The following is a 15,539-nucleotide window of genomic DNA, read 5'->3' as shown; positions in this document are numbered from 1 at the left end:
TATTCACTGACATACAATTACATTGATACAAGCACTAAAAATAGTTCACCTAAATTCTTGTTTAAGGTCAAGCCTGGAAACTTACGGTAGCTGTTTCAGTTTTTATGGGCTTTAGATCTTCGTGGAGAGCCACTGGCCCAGCCCCCCTTCCACCAGCTGTGGAAGAAGCCTGGGGAATCTGCCTCTGTCGGTGGTCTAAATTAGGCAAAGTGAGTACTTCTGCCCTCTTCACATTCCCAGTTTCTGTTGCAAGGTTACAGTAACTTACAACTCCTGTACAAAGCCCATCTATTGGTATAAATGCTCAAAATGAGAAGAAACGGAACCAATTATGTCCTGTTGACCAAAGGTTATTTTAATCTGCATTAAACACTCCCCCAAGTTATTTTATGAAGTGTTTTCAAATAGGCGTATTTTGTAAGTTTTATAATTTTACCTTATTTTCTTAAGACATTATGGTTTTGTTGTTTATTTTTAATTCTTCCTCACTTCCGTATGTATATCCAGGAGCGTACAATTATCACGGGCAACTTTCCCAAAGTGTTATGCAAGGTGATTTGGGTTTCTGCTCCAGCAGCTTCACCCATGTATCTAACTATCTTCCTTCTCAACAGTCAATTCCTTCTATCCCCGGTCCATGCCAAGTCCTCTTTCTCCTTTCCCTGGGAGCCTGTGTTAACTCAATCCCCGCACTGAGTTTGCAATGTAAGGATCCATCGCTGTTAGCTTTATTCCTCTCATGGTTACAGTTGTCTTGCTTAGATTTTATACTTTGTATGCATTTTATGCATATAAATTTTATGCATCATACAGAGATGTTTATTCTCACCTTCTCCCACAATAGTCCAACCAAAGGAAAGAAGTCCAGAAAGATATCATACTCGGCACACGATTTCTAAAAATCCTGTCAGAAGCTCAGACGGGGGCAAGAGTGCGCATGCAAAATAAAAGCCTACTATGCTGAAGGACGTACCAGTCCTCCTGGTAGATCCTAGGAAGGGACCGAGAACCAAACCAAAATGGCTAGGCTTTCCTGGGCTGAATGCAGTAAAGCATTTCAAGCCAACCACGAGCAAGCAATCTTAAGCTTTTCTACTACCTAGACAGCTGACAGGCAGGTAGACTGAAGTGTCCAAGGAAAGGAAACACCTTGCATAGACCGAAATGTTCAAGTATTTTTGCTGAATTAGAAGTACTGCCTGGAGGACACTTCCTTACTAGCAGCTCTGGCTTGCTTTTGGTTACCATATAAAGAATCCCCAAGGGCTCAGTATGGTTTCAGGAACTCGCATGCTATACAAACGTGCAGTCTCCTTCCCTGAAGCCACGTCACCAGGCACTAGAGAGGAGCAGCCCAAAAATAATATTTTGGAAAGAGCACTGCCAATCCACTCTTCATGTGAACAGTTTTCTCACTGGCTCGCCTTGAGGTATTAAAAGTTACGATACAGAAGCCCTCCAGGCAATCTTGCCCTCCTGGTATTGTTAGCTTGGTTTTTTGCTCATTTTAGTCTGCTGTGATGAGTTCTATCACTTACCAAGCAGAGTTTGCGTTTTGATTAGTGCATTTAGCCATCTTACTCCTGGGCTACAGCCTTTTCTAAATCTGCAGTTTTCTTCTCGCACCCTTTCAGAACAGGCTATTCTATTTCTTCTATTTTCTCCCCCCAAAATGTATCTGTTTGGCAAAAAATATTCCCCTTCCCCACGTCAATCACTTCTAACTGGGTGCTTCCTCTTTTCTTTGTTGTTTCCATAAGGCATGGTCCAGAGAAGAAATGCTGCTTCCTGTTCGCAGAAAAAAACCCCAACAAAACCAAACCCGAAGCCACTGTTTGTCCTCCCTCTCCTCATGCCCTGCTAGCCACCACATCATGAGGCCATTTTCCGTTTGTCTGCTGACAGCCACGAAAAAATGCCTCCTTGTGCGTCTGGCAGCGGGCAGCTCTCATGCTCCTGCTCCAGAGGCAAATCCTGCACTAGATGTGGGGACCCTCCTGTAGCAGCTACTGCACGCTCATGGAGGGAAGATGGGAGGCTGAGGGCACTAGTTGAGGCCATATAGTACTTTTTGCAAAAGAGAAGTAAACCCCATCATCTCTAAGCTTTTAACAGAGCACGCCCCAAGAAACACGGTAAATGTTAGACCTGCTTGGGTAGGTGAAAGTACCTCAGACCAGAGTCGAAGATCCAGGCTGCAGCTCCAGGCAGACGTACTGGAACAGGTATGTGGCCGAAGCAGTGTGTGTTACCTCTGAGCAGGTGAGCTAAAATAACCCTCAGCTCCAGTGGTGGTGAGTGGGAAAAGGACTGCTGAACTCGCAGTGCTGGGAAAAACATAACTGCTGGGACACCAAATGCAAAGCAGGACAGAGTAACGTTAGAGAGACAAGTTTTCATCTTTAAATGCAGAATGCCCTTACTGTGAAAACATCCAGAGAAACCTTCATCCATCACCATTTGAAACAGCAAGACCCAAGCGACCCAGGATGCCAAGCTTTCCCAGAGCACCTCAGACTGCCCGCATGCAGCCTCTTAATGCTATATGAGCATCACAAACTCATGTCCTTTCAAACTAATACTACTGGCAGTCAAGTCTGGTATATCCTTAATCTCTAAAAAAAAAAAAAAAAAAAAAAAAAAAAAAAGTAAAATAACCAAAATACAGTAAGAGGGGGAGGGAGAAAGAGCTTTATTACATGTGTACACAGATCAAAACAATTTTCTATGCCTATAGGGGTTTGAGAAAAACTACAACAAAACATAACTTTCAATGAGATGTAATTGATGAATGATTTATGGGCTATTTGTGTAGAAGTACTAAGCATGATAAAGTCTCATCTTGATAAATCAGCTCAAATTCCACTAGTGCCATTAATAAATCACGAGCAGGTCAGCTCCATTCTTAATGTTATTATTATGGTGCCTTCTGTCTGCTAATGCAAGTTTTAACATCTTCTTCACACATTAGTATGAGACAGATATATATATATATCTCCTTAGTGACTTAATTAGATAGCAGGATTTTGCATCCTTCATTTAAAAGGCAGAACATCTCCCCGCTCTCTTCCTCGCACTCCTTTAGCTTTCTGAAGGGGACGTCTATAATACATGGAAGGACAAGTACATACAACTATGATAAAACTGAGCCAAATTAACATGCCAGCCCTTCTAGAAACGGAAGGCTTCCCTCTCCCCTTCTGCAATACCCTCTTCTCAACCCATTCCCCTCATTGTGCAGGTCCCCCCCTCCCTTGTGCTGACACCAGCTCTTGTCCAATTGCAAAGTAGAGTGGTGCAATTTACTATCCCAGCAGAACTTAAAAAACCCCAACAAAAAAACAACAACAAAAACCCCAACACCCCACCCCATACTGTTTTGAAAGTGAGCCAGAATATCTGTGGGAACGTTCAGCAGAATAGAAAGGCATTTAAGTGCTTTAAATTGATTTAAATACAGTCACGAACACCGAAGCCAGCTCAAGGTAAGAGGAGAGGATAGGATGATTTTTCTCCCTTCTGATAGCTTCCAGTTGCTTATTTAGCTCATCCACCTATGAAACTTTATCTTAAGACTCTAGGACATGTTTGTGGGCTTAAGAATCATTAAAACTACTGATTAGTCTGATTTCTAATTTAAGTTAGTGTAATTAGTTCCTACACACAAGTAATTCTCCACATGTCTTCACTGTGCTCGTCAACACTCATCTGCAGAAAGGGCTGGGCATTGTATTACATTTAATATCTATTATTAACATATCTTAAAAACTCTAAACTACTTGTAGTATGAAGCATCTTTAAGATGACGCAAGAATTACATTTTTTTCATAATGTCTTGATGAGCTTACATCCTCTGAAACAGAAGCAGGTTCTGAGCAGCGCGCAAACCCCATTCCTTGTAGCTTATTTCTAAGGATATGTGACAGAGAGAGACACAGTACAGATAAAGACTGAGGAAAAATAGCTTCTACAGACTCTTAGAGATCATTTGGAAGAAAAGGGGGACAGAGGAACATACCAAAAGGTACACTGTGGAATTTAGAAATCTTAATACAAGTACTGGCATGCTAGTCTGAGTGGCTTTTTCTGTTTTTAAAAAACCCCTAGCACAGTAGTTTCAACAACACCCCCCCTCCCCAAACCCCAAAACAAAAATCAAAACCAGTTTCTACAAAGCTATGAACTACTATTCAGTACTAATTTTGCCAATAACACGATTTTATGCACAGAAAGTTAAGATCTAAAAACTATGCATAAAGCTGTATTGGCCAGACACTGCCATACACATGGTCCCTGCTCTGCAGTTTACAAAGAGCTCATGAGGCACTCCCCCCCAAATCAAACAACTTTCTATGTAAACAGCGTATTTCAGCCCCAAATTGAAAAGTGCTTATTAAACTGAACATTCACCAACTTCCTATCTCTGCATTAATCAAATATTATGTATTCTCAGGAATGAGATGATGTAGTATGAAGCTTTATTCCCACGTGTTTAATCTTCCCAGAGAATTCACAAATGGTTGGGGCATGACCAAGATTTGCAGGTGTTTATAGGCTTAGGTTCTCACTTGGCAGTCGCTGCCGCAGCCTCCGAGCACCTTGCAAGAGCTAAAAACAACACCATCAATCACCTCTCCTTCCTTCCTTCCAGTAGGTAGGCGTAAATTACCCGACTTGGGTGACTGGGCTGGAGGGGAGGGAAACAGAAGCAGGGCAACCGAGGAAAGCTCACTGGAGGAGCTGAACGCTTCACGCCAAACGTTCAGAGCCCGCGGTCGTTCTTGTACCTCTCTTGACACACAGCTCCAAAGCCAACGTCCAACTCGCACTTAAGTCCTGGCTCCTACGTGCAAGTCTTCTACCTTTACTGCCCAGGTCTGCGGCCACAGGGAAGCCCGCCTGCTGCAGAAAGCCATACACCCAACAGGACAACCACCTCAGGCTGGCAGGGCTAGTCCCACAGAGGGCTCGAAACAGCAAGACAGCCGGTGTAGGGGAAGAGGACCTCGTCAGCATACGGGACATCCGTGTGATGATCTTACAGTGACCTGTGTTGCTCAGCAGGCGATCCACAGCAGGTTTGGGCCAGATGGGGCTTTCCAGGGTGTGATCTTGGTTCTTGCTAATGGAAATAATCATGCCTGGCTGTCTCAAGTGCATGGATCACTGGGAAGGATAGGATGAGACGCAAACTCCTAACCAGAAGCAGATGGAAACGTTTATTATTGTGGCTCTTCTGCACTCACAGAGCAGTGGGGGTCTAAAGGGTCTGAATGCCGGAGGCTGACAACATCCCTCTGCGATGGGGGATGTTACAGAGCAGGCAAGTTATCTCAAGCTCGCTCTTCTTTTCCGGCAAGAAATCAAGCTCAGCTTTTGTCCACTGCTGTTATATCGGGAGCTCCCAGTTTAACAGCAATTACATTTAAACAGTTTTTGTCACATATTAGTCTTCCTTGGGAAGACAGCAGGAAAAAAGGGTATTATCTTACTCCTACTGCTTTATTTCCTCGCCATTACTGCTCACAAAAATTTACTCCATGTTTTGCGACACAAAACCCTGTACAGCTTCGTCTTGTGACTATATGAGCGGGGCATTTTAGTAATCATCTCTGGCAGCCTTCCTCCCTCATTTACCACTCCTCCCCAAAAGAGATTCAAAACAGGAAAGATCTTATTTTGTATCTGAACATGGGATAAAAAGCTCACCAACTGTTGTCAGTAAAGAACAGAGATAAAATCATGAGATTACTTTATTATATAGACTACACATTCTTCAGTGGCTGTGGAAATCACTTAACACTTCTTTACTCAATTATAAAGAGTGTTAATCTCTTTCACCCTTGCAAAGATTTCTGTTATTACTGAATGGAAGCTATCAGTAAAAACAATGCAATGGGAAAATACCAGGCTCAGTAGGAGTTGGCGAGCACCAGACATAACTGTGGGAGTGACTCCCACAGTGGGTTCTGGCTAAGATATGCCAGTTATGTGTTCTTATTTTATCTTTGTTGTAAACTAGGTTTTTGACAAACACCCTCCCCCCCATACACGGTTATTGAACTGATGAAGTGCACGAGGTACTTTGCAACTGAAAAAAAGAAAGAAGATTGGCAAGGGAGGTTTTTCTTACCGTTCTTCTAAGCTAATCTTATTTTGTATCTTTAGACCAATGCCTACCCTGGGAAATGAGAACTCAACTGCATTATACATACAAAGGCACCCTCCCTCGCCACAGGTGCCTGGGTGGTGAGCCCACTTCAGGGAGAGGCGATGGTCTGGAGAAGGAAGAGCACCACGTCAGCAGCCGAACTGGAAGCCCAGGGCACCCGCCCGGTCCCCCCTCTCCTTTAGCCGTGCCTCCGCTCACCCCCTCCCCAGCCCCTCGCAAAGCAGCAGGGTTGGCTTGGTCAGCTCGCTCACGACAGCAGAAGTAATAAATCCTTGCATAGTTTATAGCTGCATTTTTTAAAATCCAGCACAATGTTTCTGACTCATCAGAAACCGTAATCGCTATAAGCATCCCAAGTGCATCGAATCACACCTGAGACCGATCTGGCCTCACTTTTTCACTTGCTGTAACAGAGATGGATTGAAATGAACAAGTTTAGCTCCCTAACATCTGCTCAGCAAATGCTCACATAAATCAGGATGCAGAATATAGTATATTTGCCACACCCTGAATAGCAATAGTCAAGCAAGATGAAGAGCAGAGTGAAATCCTGGACTTGCTGAAGTCCATGGCAAGACTCCCATCAATTTCAGGCAGGCCAGTATTTTAATGCAGATTGTTACCAGATGGTAGATTTTAGGACCAATTGACAAATGCAATTAAAAGCAAAAAAGAATTAACTGATGTGGTAGCTGTATTAATTACTTGCATTCATATTATCAAAAACCAATACACAAAATCCGTGTATCTCCCAGCAACAACTGTGACTGCCCTTGTAAAAGTACCCATTTTCACTTTGAAAAACCTGAAATTCTTCTAACCAGTAAACATTCTCCCTCAAGCGAGCAGATTTTCCATACCAATTTGACTCCTAAACATAGAAAGATGCTATTTTTTTAATGATGTAAGACACATAGTTTATTTAGATAAACACACTATCTTGCCCATGCTTAGATCTTTTCCCCCACATGTTGAATAGAATCTTTTCTCTTAGAGGTAAAGTAGCAAGGGTAAAAACTGGGAGTTGTTTCCGAGATAATACTGCGGTCTCCTAAACCGAATTCAAACCAAACATTAGCTAATACAATAAGCCTAGAGGTAATACTACAAGTTCATGCTCAGCTTCACAGTGTCACCGTTGCTTTTTAAGTCCTTGCAAATAATGTAATAAAGATATTGCCTCCAGACAGTTATTCTTAAATTCATCCAAGACTGAGATGAATTACTATAACTCACGCTTCTCTCAGCATGATTGTTGCAGATTGCCTGTATATTTAGGAAGATTAATTTACACTGGTCACATTATTAAAATTCTTCTATAACCCTAAGGGAAAATTAAAACACCTTTTTCTCCTACAGGCAGCATCTCCATGCTCCAGAAGTAAGGTTAACAGTTCACTGAGCTTTTATGAGCAAGTGCAGTTGGACTGCTGGGCAGCATGGTGAGAGACGTTTTACCCAGGACACAAATTGGAGATACTCTCCCAAAGTTATTTTGAAACACTTTTTATGGGTCTGTTTATATTTTCTCATTGGCTCCATCTGATTTTCTCAAAGTCAGTAAAGGGATTGTTATTTTTAAACCGCTGGCCACAAACTCCATTTGACATCTCAAAGACAAGTTAGTCTTTCTCACTCATGCTACATCATCCCCAAGAACTCTAGAATTTCAGCTGCAGTCAAGTATCTCATGTCCAGCTTCGCTGTCTTGGCTCCGAAGCAAAGACAGACGCTGAAAGATTATTGATAAAAATGCTTTTTTAGCTACTGCTGCTAAGATTTTGCCTACATACAAAGAGGCAGGAACCACCTTGATTATACCATTGACTTCCCCGAGACCTTAAGATACCTGTAGCCCCAGCAGTCAGCCATTTATCCCGACAGTCAGGACACCAACTGCTCCAAGAAGGATGCTGATAAACTTCCACATTAAAGGCCTTCACTTTGCTATTCAATGCAAAGCAGAGACTGGAGTATTGCTGCGACTCCAAACAATGGGTAAATGTTAATTTAACATTTCCTGCAGATGCCTGCTTTACAGTTCCCCCCCCCAAACTATTTATAGCAGAGCTTTAGTCAAGCACTGATTTAAAGAAAAACTACAGTCCCAACCCCAGCCCTATGCTCCATAGCACAAAATTGTAAAACAACGCTGAATAATTTTATGGGAATGTCAACTAAAAGATAGCAGTGTCGTTAGTGCTCTCTACTGGATAAACACATAATTACTCCAAAATGAATATAGCACATCAGGGACCTCAGTAACAAAGTGGTGTAAAATCACTTGTATTTACATTATAATACTTGGACTATATTAATAAAAGTTTGTTACTCAAAACAAGTTAAAACCTTAAATCGGGATGCAACAAAGGATGTACAGCAGTCCTTGAAAAGAAAACACAGCTGAAGTTGCAACTCTGGTATCTGAAGTAGGTCGGTTAGAGAAAAAACAGGCAAGACTGTACAAGCATACTTGAGTCAAGGTAGTTTTAATCAGAAATATTCCTTCCCATTCCTCACATACTATATTCGTATGCAGAGATTAATTTACAGCTAACAACTGTGAAATTCAATTTCAGAAATTCTTCTGCCCTCAAAAGCAGTAATGCATCTGGAAGTCACAAAACAATTTTCTTCATCACTTCTCATACCCTGCAAATACAGGGCAAGCTTCTACTTGTCAGTCAGACTGAGTGGTGTCACTTAGTTTTCTTCACCTGGAAGTCACAGTGAACTAAGTCAACATTTCCATTACCCCCCCACCATCACCACGGGTGCCTGTGGCTCCATCTGCATGAAGAGCACCATAACTTGCTATTCCCTCCAGCCAACACTGAATCGCCAAGCCCCACCACCAGCAGAATGGTTGTACTGCCCTGTAGTTCAGCATCATTCAGAGCCAAACATAAAATACCTAATTTGGCATCCAAGCGTTGATGGTTCAAGCACCTGCAACCACAAACCTCTGCATAAAAATGAGTAGTGATTGGCCTTTGTGAGAACCTCTTAATAATGCAATTCCCTACAAATACCTGAAGTACACCGACCGCTACGCTACCTCCTCATACCAGTGGGCATACAGATTTCCTAGCAGGAATTCTTAAAGGGTTGAAGAAACACAAAACTGTTTTTACTGTTAACTGCTACTTGTCTGAATTTTTACATGCAAAACAGAGGCTTTACAGAAAGTCATGTCAGGTTATGTAGATGCAATAGTTCATTTTAAGTTTTTTATTGCATTTTTGGTATCCTACGTTTGATACATTTAGGAATTAAGTTTATCACAGTAGCATTTAAAAGCCAACTGTGAGACAATTACGTACAGCCCCGTACCCACATGCATGCAATGTAGAAGATACAGTCTGTGTCCTGGAGAGGTTAGCATCAGAGGCAACAAGGCAGCTGCAAGGGACATGAGGAGGGGGAGAGTGGATGTGAAGAGGGAAAACACCACAACACTGATGAAGCCATAGCAGGAAGCATTTCATAAGTATCACGATAATTTATTCCACTGAATTTGTTCAGGGGAGAATAAGATAAAAGAAAGAGTTGCCAGATGGACAGTGCAGAACTGGTGAAACCCACTACTAAACACAGAGCTGCTGAGAAAGCTGTCCAAATTTCAGTTTTCCCTGCAGTTTCTCTTACCCAGTGAGTCTCTGGCTGCATCCCCTCAGTTTTTCATGAAGGCACCTGAAGGAGGAGGGGAGTAAAGAGAATAATCTTGCTGGGTCCCAGTGATCTGAAGGAAAACGCCCATCCTAAAAAATTCTGGTATTAAGGAAGTTTCAAGGATGAGGCTATCTACGACCTAAAATGAGACACCTATCACATCAGATTGGACTAATTCTTATTATACACACCCCCTCACACCTTTTTATGCAAGAAAGTGTGCATCATCCTTTTAAAAAGTGGGGAGAATGTTCAGGCAGAAGAATTATTTGGAAAAAATTAAATAGCTATTTCCAAATGAGATTAAGTCAAAAAGACAAAACCCAAAATATTATTTTGTCCAAAAAAATTCACTTGAATACACTGCAGACAGACAGGAGGCTGGGTATTAGTTTAGCTCAAATAATAATGAAAACACAAATAGGTACAATTACCTTGACCAAATGATTGCTACACTTTTTCCCACATGGTTTTTCTTTATGTATACGTGGCATGTGAAGTTAGTAGGGTTTTGCTTAAACATCTCCTCTTTGGTCTCAAAAAGAGTAGGAAATCCACAGCTTTGCATACCCCCACACTCTGAAGCTCTTGCTCACATTCCTTTCCAGCTTCTCCCTCCCCTTCTTTAAAAGCTTCTAGTTGTTTTCCTTTCATCAAATCCTCTCTACAGCTGAGCATTCATGCCCATTCCCAGAACGTGAGCTGGGGAACGTGAAAGAGCTGCTACTCTATAGTTCATCCTGGTCTCTCCCGCTCAGCACATTTTTAGCACCAAAGGGGACCACGTAAAATGGAGATAAGCAGCCTTGTCAAGTAAGCAGTTAACAAACGTACTCAGTTGAAGTTTCTCCCAACTTGTGGCTTATGCTATGCCTTCACAACTGGAGAAGAAATATTGACCACAACGTACAAACTCTGTATTGGATTTGCTCCCAGGAAAATGAGAAATTTCAAAAAAGAGATACTCTGCCTCTCCATAGCTGCAATGAAAGGAAATGTTCTTCATCTATGACTACACTTAAGTCTGTGGTCTATGAACAGAGGGTGCATTTCAGGCCTAGCATACCAATAACATTTTAGTCCTTCCGTACACGCCTTCCACCTTAACACAACCTTGTGAAAGCATGGGAGCAGCAGTACCCTTGTAGGCTGCCATGCAAGATCACACTGACACTACCTAACATCCAATTCCAGGAACCGATCCTCCTTCCGCAGAAATGTTAGTAACTGCTTTTAAGAAATTAACTACTTGAGGCCTGTTTGCTTTTCTGTTCCACATCCTCAGATTCATATTACTTATTATCCTCACAAATGTCTTCATTCACATCAATCCCCAAATGCAAAATACAGCAGACAAACCCAAGTGATGAAATCATCCACCTAGCTGCTTGTTTATACTGCAGCCAATTCCCTTCCCCAATGAATTCTGTGTAGCTGCTATTTTCATGGTCTCACCCGTAGGAAATGCTTCTTGCAGCCCTGCCATTTTAAAGCACAGCAGAGAACTAGCAAGCTCTTACTGGAGCCAAAGCATTTCATTTTATTTTTTTAAATTATAATTAGATCCTTTATTATGTTAAAGCCTGATCTGTCCTTTACCTTGGCAGCGAGCAGGTTCAAGTTACTTAAAGCAAAACTGAACCAGCTCAGGTCAAGAATAATTCTTCAATTACCCTGAATAGGTCTTGGATGAAGGGGAGGTTCCCACGATTTTATCCTCACCGGCAGTACCAAGCTTAACCCTGAGACCACATGAAGGCAGCTGTTTCTAATGCCAGAGGGAGGTATAGGCAGCCAACTGGAGAAGACTCAACTTCAGACTACACATTCTAAGGGCAACCTAAACCTTTCCCTTCCCTCTCACACAATTCACCACCCAGGAGTAATTTACAGATTATTAACTGGCCTGTTAATTGTTTGAGTTTCCTAGGTATTCTTGTAGTCAAGAAAAACAACCAAACCCAAAAACCTCCTTTCAACTTGTAGTCTGGAGAAACTTGAGGAGAAATACACAGAAGTTTAAAACAGCCTTTGAGAACCTTGTCTTTATTTACAGGAAGCCTGAATGTTTCTGTGCCATAACTTCCATGTTTATTGAGAACTGCTGCACTTTAACCAATGATGATGTTCTTTATTAATTTATCAAGTTGAAGGTCATTTCATCTTCTTTGAAGATTTAAGTAACACCAGTTGAGAAGACAACTCAAATGAAACATTGTGGTATCACTGCAACTGAAATACACATGAAATTCAGCTGCTGCCTACACTTGGTCCTCTGGATCTGTTCTGACTTATTTTCCATGTTTTTGTGTGAGATCCTTCAAGCCAGGATTTAAAGATATAATTTACAATTCCAAAAAAACCCCCACCACTGTTATATTTTACCAGAACATCTATCCTTCAACTCAAGTCAAACACAGAAAAACTTAGGTACTTTCAGACACCTTCCAAGGCATTTAAAAATATATATATTGACTTCTTTATGCAGGCCAACAAGAGTACAGTAAAACACTCATTTGCCCCATCCATTTTTAAAAACTGCTATGAAATACTATTAAACATTTATGCCAGTTTACAACAACTTGATTTAAGAACAGGCATACTGCAAAAATTATTTCAACTGTAGTTCAGTAGAACAAACACCATGAAAGATACAGCCAGAAAATTAAATAAATTCCTTTTAAGGAGCTGAGCACTAAATATTGTAATTCTTTAGAGAACACTTGAGAAAGGGCGAGTCAGTTGAAAAATGGTACTAACCTTTAAAGCCAAGTACTAACACATTCCTTCGTTTGGCAAGGGATATGCCTTCCCCTCAGAACGGGAATGGCTTTGCATCTCTGCAAACCACTTAAGGCTGACACCTTTTTTTTGTCATTTAACGCACACTGTAGGAAAACAAATGGTGAAACAGTTCACAGCCCCTGCATCAAATTTTCTAAGAACTCAGAATAAACACAGCTCTAAAACATTCTCATGCAGCATAAAGTAATGACAACAGTCTATATTCACTGAGTAAAAGAAGCCATTATTTTGAACAGGTCAATTTCAATACCTGTTCCCATCAAGTTAAAACTCTTCAAGACTATAGCTCAGAGAAGTGGTCTCCAAAGTGAGGTGCACGCACCCCACGGGGTGTGGAAGACAATCCATTTGGGTGCAAGAAGATTTTTTTGTACAATTAAGAAACAAAATTTTAAATAACTTAAAAATAGTGTTTATTTCATCTTTATCTCATACTTTTTCAATTTCTACTCTTGTGTATGTACATAATTTATTAGGACAGTAGTATATATATAGTTTATGAATAAATAAATATACATATTTTGGGTGCACACTTTATCAGTTTTTACTGATGGGGCGTGCAATCAAAAAAAAAGTTTGGAGACCACTGGCCTCGAGGATGCTGTATGATACTACAGCTGCTAGCCCAATCCCATTCTGTTGCTGAATTAATTTTTTAATATCAGTCCGAAATACTCTCCTCAGCAGCGTATTTTCAATACGCCTATTGAGAGTTTTTTCCCTTCCTGCACACTGATATAATGGAGATCCTAGAAAGATTACGCTTGGATAACAAAGCATTGTTGACAGAGTGTCCTTTGGTGGAATTCCACTAGCGTTACAACTTTATAGCAGGTACATGTGAAATTATAATTAAAACATACGCAACTTCCAAATCAGATTAGAACCGTCCTTTCCTTCTTTGCAGTTCGGCAGTCTCATTTTAGTCTCGCACCAGTGCTTCTCCTTCACCACCCCCCTGCCCCTCCTTCCCACACACCGGGACCACGTGCAACCACCCGACCTCCACCTGCCGCTTGCCACGGGTGCCGGTCTCTGTCAGCGCTACAACGGGGGTCCCCCATGTTACCTCCTCTGGGCATGGAGGTATCGCTGAGGGGACTGGGGACTGTGCCCTACTTGAGCTAGCATGGCTGGCTCTTACACCTCAGACTCCTCTTGCGGCCCCCTCTGCGGAGACACATGCTGAGGCGGCACCCCAGGGTGGCTGCGTCTGGCCACCCACAGATGCAGATGATGGTGAAGGTCTCAAATGGCCACCCAGCAAGGCACAGTTCACAGGCAGCAGCTGCTCTTCCCAGGTAGTGTCTGGGGAAGTCTGGGGAAGCCAGCCAGCAAGTATCCCAGCATTTCAGTGCATGTGGTAGCATGCTGTTTCCCAAGGCGGCAGTGGCAGGTTGTGCATTTTGACATGCCTATTCCAGCACTTTCACAACTGATGCCTAAAAATATTACCCACACTGGAAAAAAAAAGGAACAAGAAATGTGTATCCTGAATCCACATACCTGCCTTAGAATCCAGCAGACTTAGAAAAAAGCCCAACCTTCTGTTTTAAATAAGAAACCAGCATAGTGTATTTAAAAATGTTCATCTCTGCTTCACTCCGGCTAGTTTTAAGTTTGCTTTCCCTTTGATCTGGATATTTTCATTCAAGCAAAAGCAAGACTCACAAAGAATGGGGAGGATGCGTGTGCATTTAAAGAAAATATAAAGAAAATAAAAAGCATGTGTGGTAAGCCAATGCTACACTACACATCACAGCTGGCATACTGATCACAGCCAGAGCTCAACTCACAGGCAAAGTCTCTTTAACCCACCTGCTGAAACAGGGATACTCACTAGCTAAGTCCACGCAGAACATAGCATTGTACACAAGCCGAACAAGTGTCACACGATTTTTGGTTCTCAGCTGTTACATTTGACCTGACACCTATGTGATTTAAGAGCATATTACTCACAGCTATGAATTCAGATTAAGGCAGACCTGTGATGACTGGCTGTAGGGAACATGAAAGTTTTTAAGATCATCTATTCTGATCTCTTGTTTAGATCATAGATCATTTGCTCACCCATTGAAAAAGTCCAATAATTTACATTTGATTACAGCCTACTGAGGACATCAACTGCTACAACCCATTAGACCCCACAGTAGGCTGTTAACCAGGAAATCGCCCTTGTATTATAAACTGAGCACATTTCTTTGGATCAGACGTCTGCCTAACTTCCACTTTCCACCACTTCATAATTTTTATGCCTCACTCCCCTAAATCAGAGACCAACAGCACCCAAAACTGAGCAGTCAGTCTTTGTTATGTCATGGTTTCATATTCCCTTCATTTACGCTTTATTCTTTGAGACTTGAAAACAAAACTGGCAATGTGTCAAGACGGGAAGCCCAACAGAAGAGCAAAACTCTAGGAAGGGCTAGAAGGGACCTCTGGTTTATCAAGTCTAGTTGCCTACTGTTCAGACATCACTTTGCATTTAATTTCTTTCATAGATATATTTGGCTCTTCCTTCAAAGCAGGTCTCTGCCTGGAAGGCGGTTCCAGAATTAGTTCTAGTAATTAGGAACTTTGTTTCTAATCTCAATCTTATTTACAGAAAGTTTATACCCACTTGCTTTTGTTCTAACACTCCTTTAGCTCACAGTGCTTCTGCCCTCTACCTGTCATTTGTACAATAAAAGGTAGTATTCTGACTCCATAAGCCACCTTACTGCGAGACAGCGGAAAGAGCGAAAAGAAAAAAACGAAAAAAGAAAAAAACGAAAAAAGAAAAAAACGAAAAAAGAAAAAAGAGAAAAAAGAGAAAAAGGAAAAAGGAAAAAGGAAAAAGGAAAAAGGAAAAAGGAAAAAGGAAAAAGGAAAAAGGAAAAAGGAAAAAGGA

The sequence above is a fragment of the Accipiter gentilis genome, chromosome 12 (genome assembly GCF_929443795.1).
Source record: "Accipiter gentilis chromosome 12, bAccGen1.1, whole genome shotgun sequence".
Taxonomy (NCBI): domain Eukaryota; kingdom Metazoa; phylum Chordata; class Aves; order Accipitriformes; family Accipitridae; genus Astur; species Astur gentilis.
The sequence above is the reverse complement of the archived record's forward strand: the minus strand, read 5'-3'. Positions refer to the sequence as shown.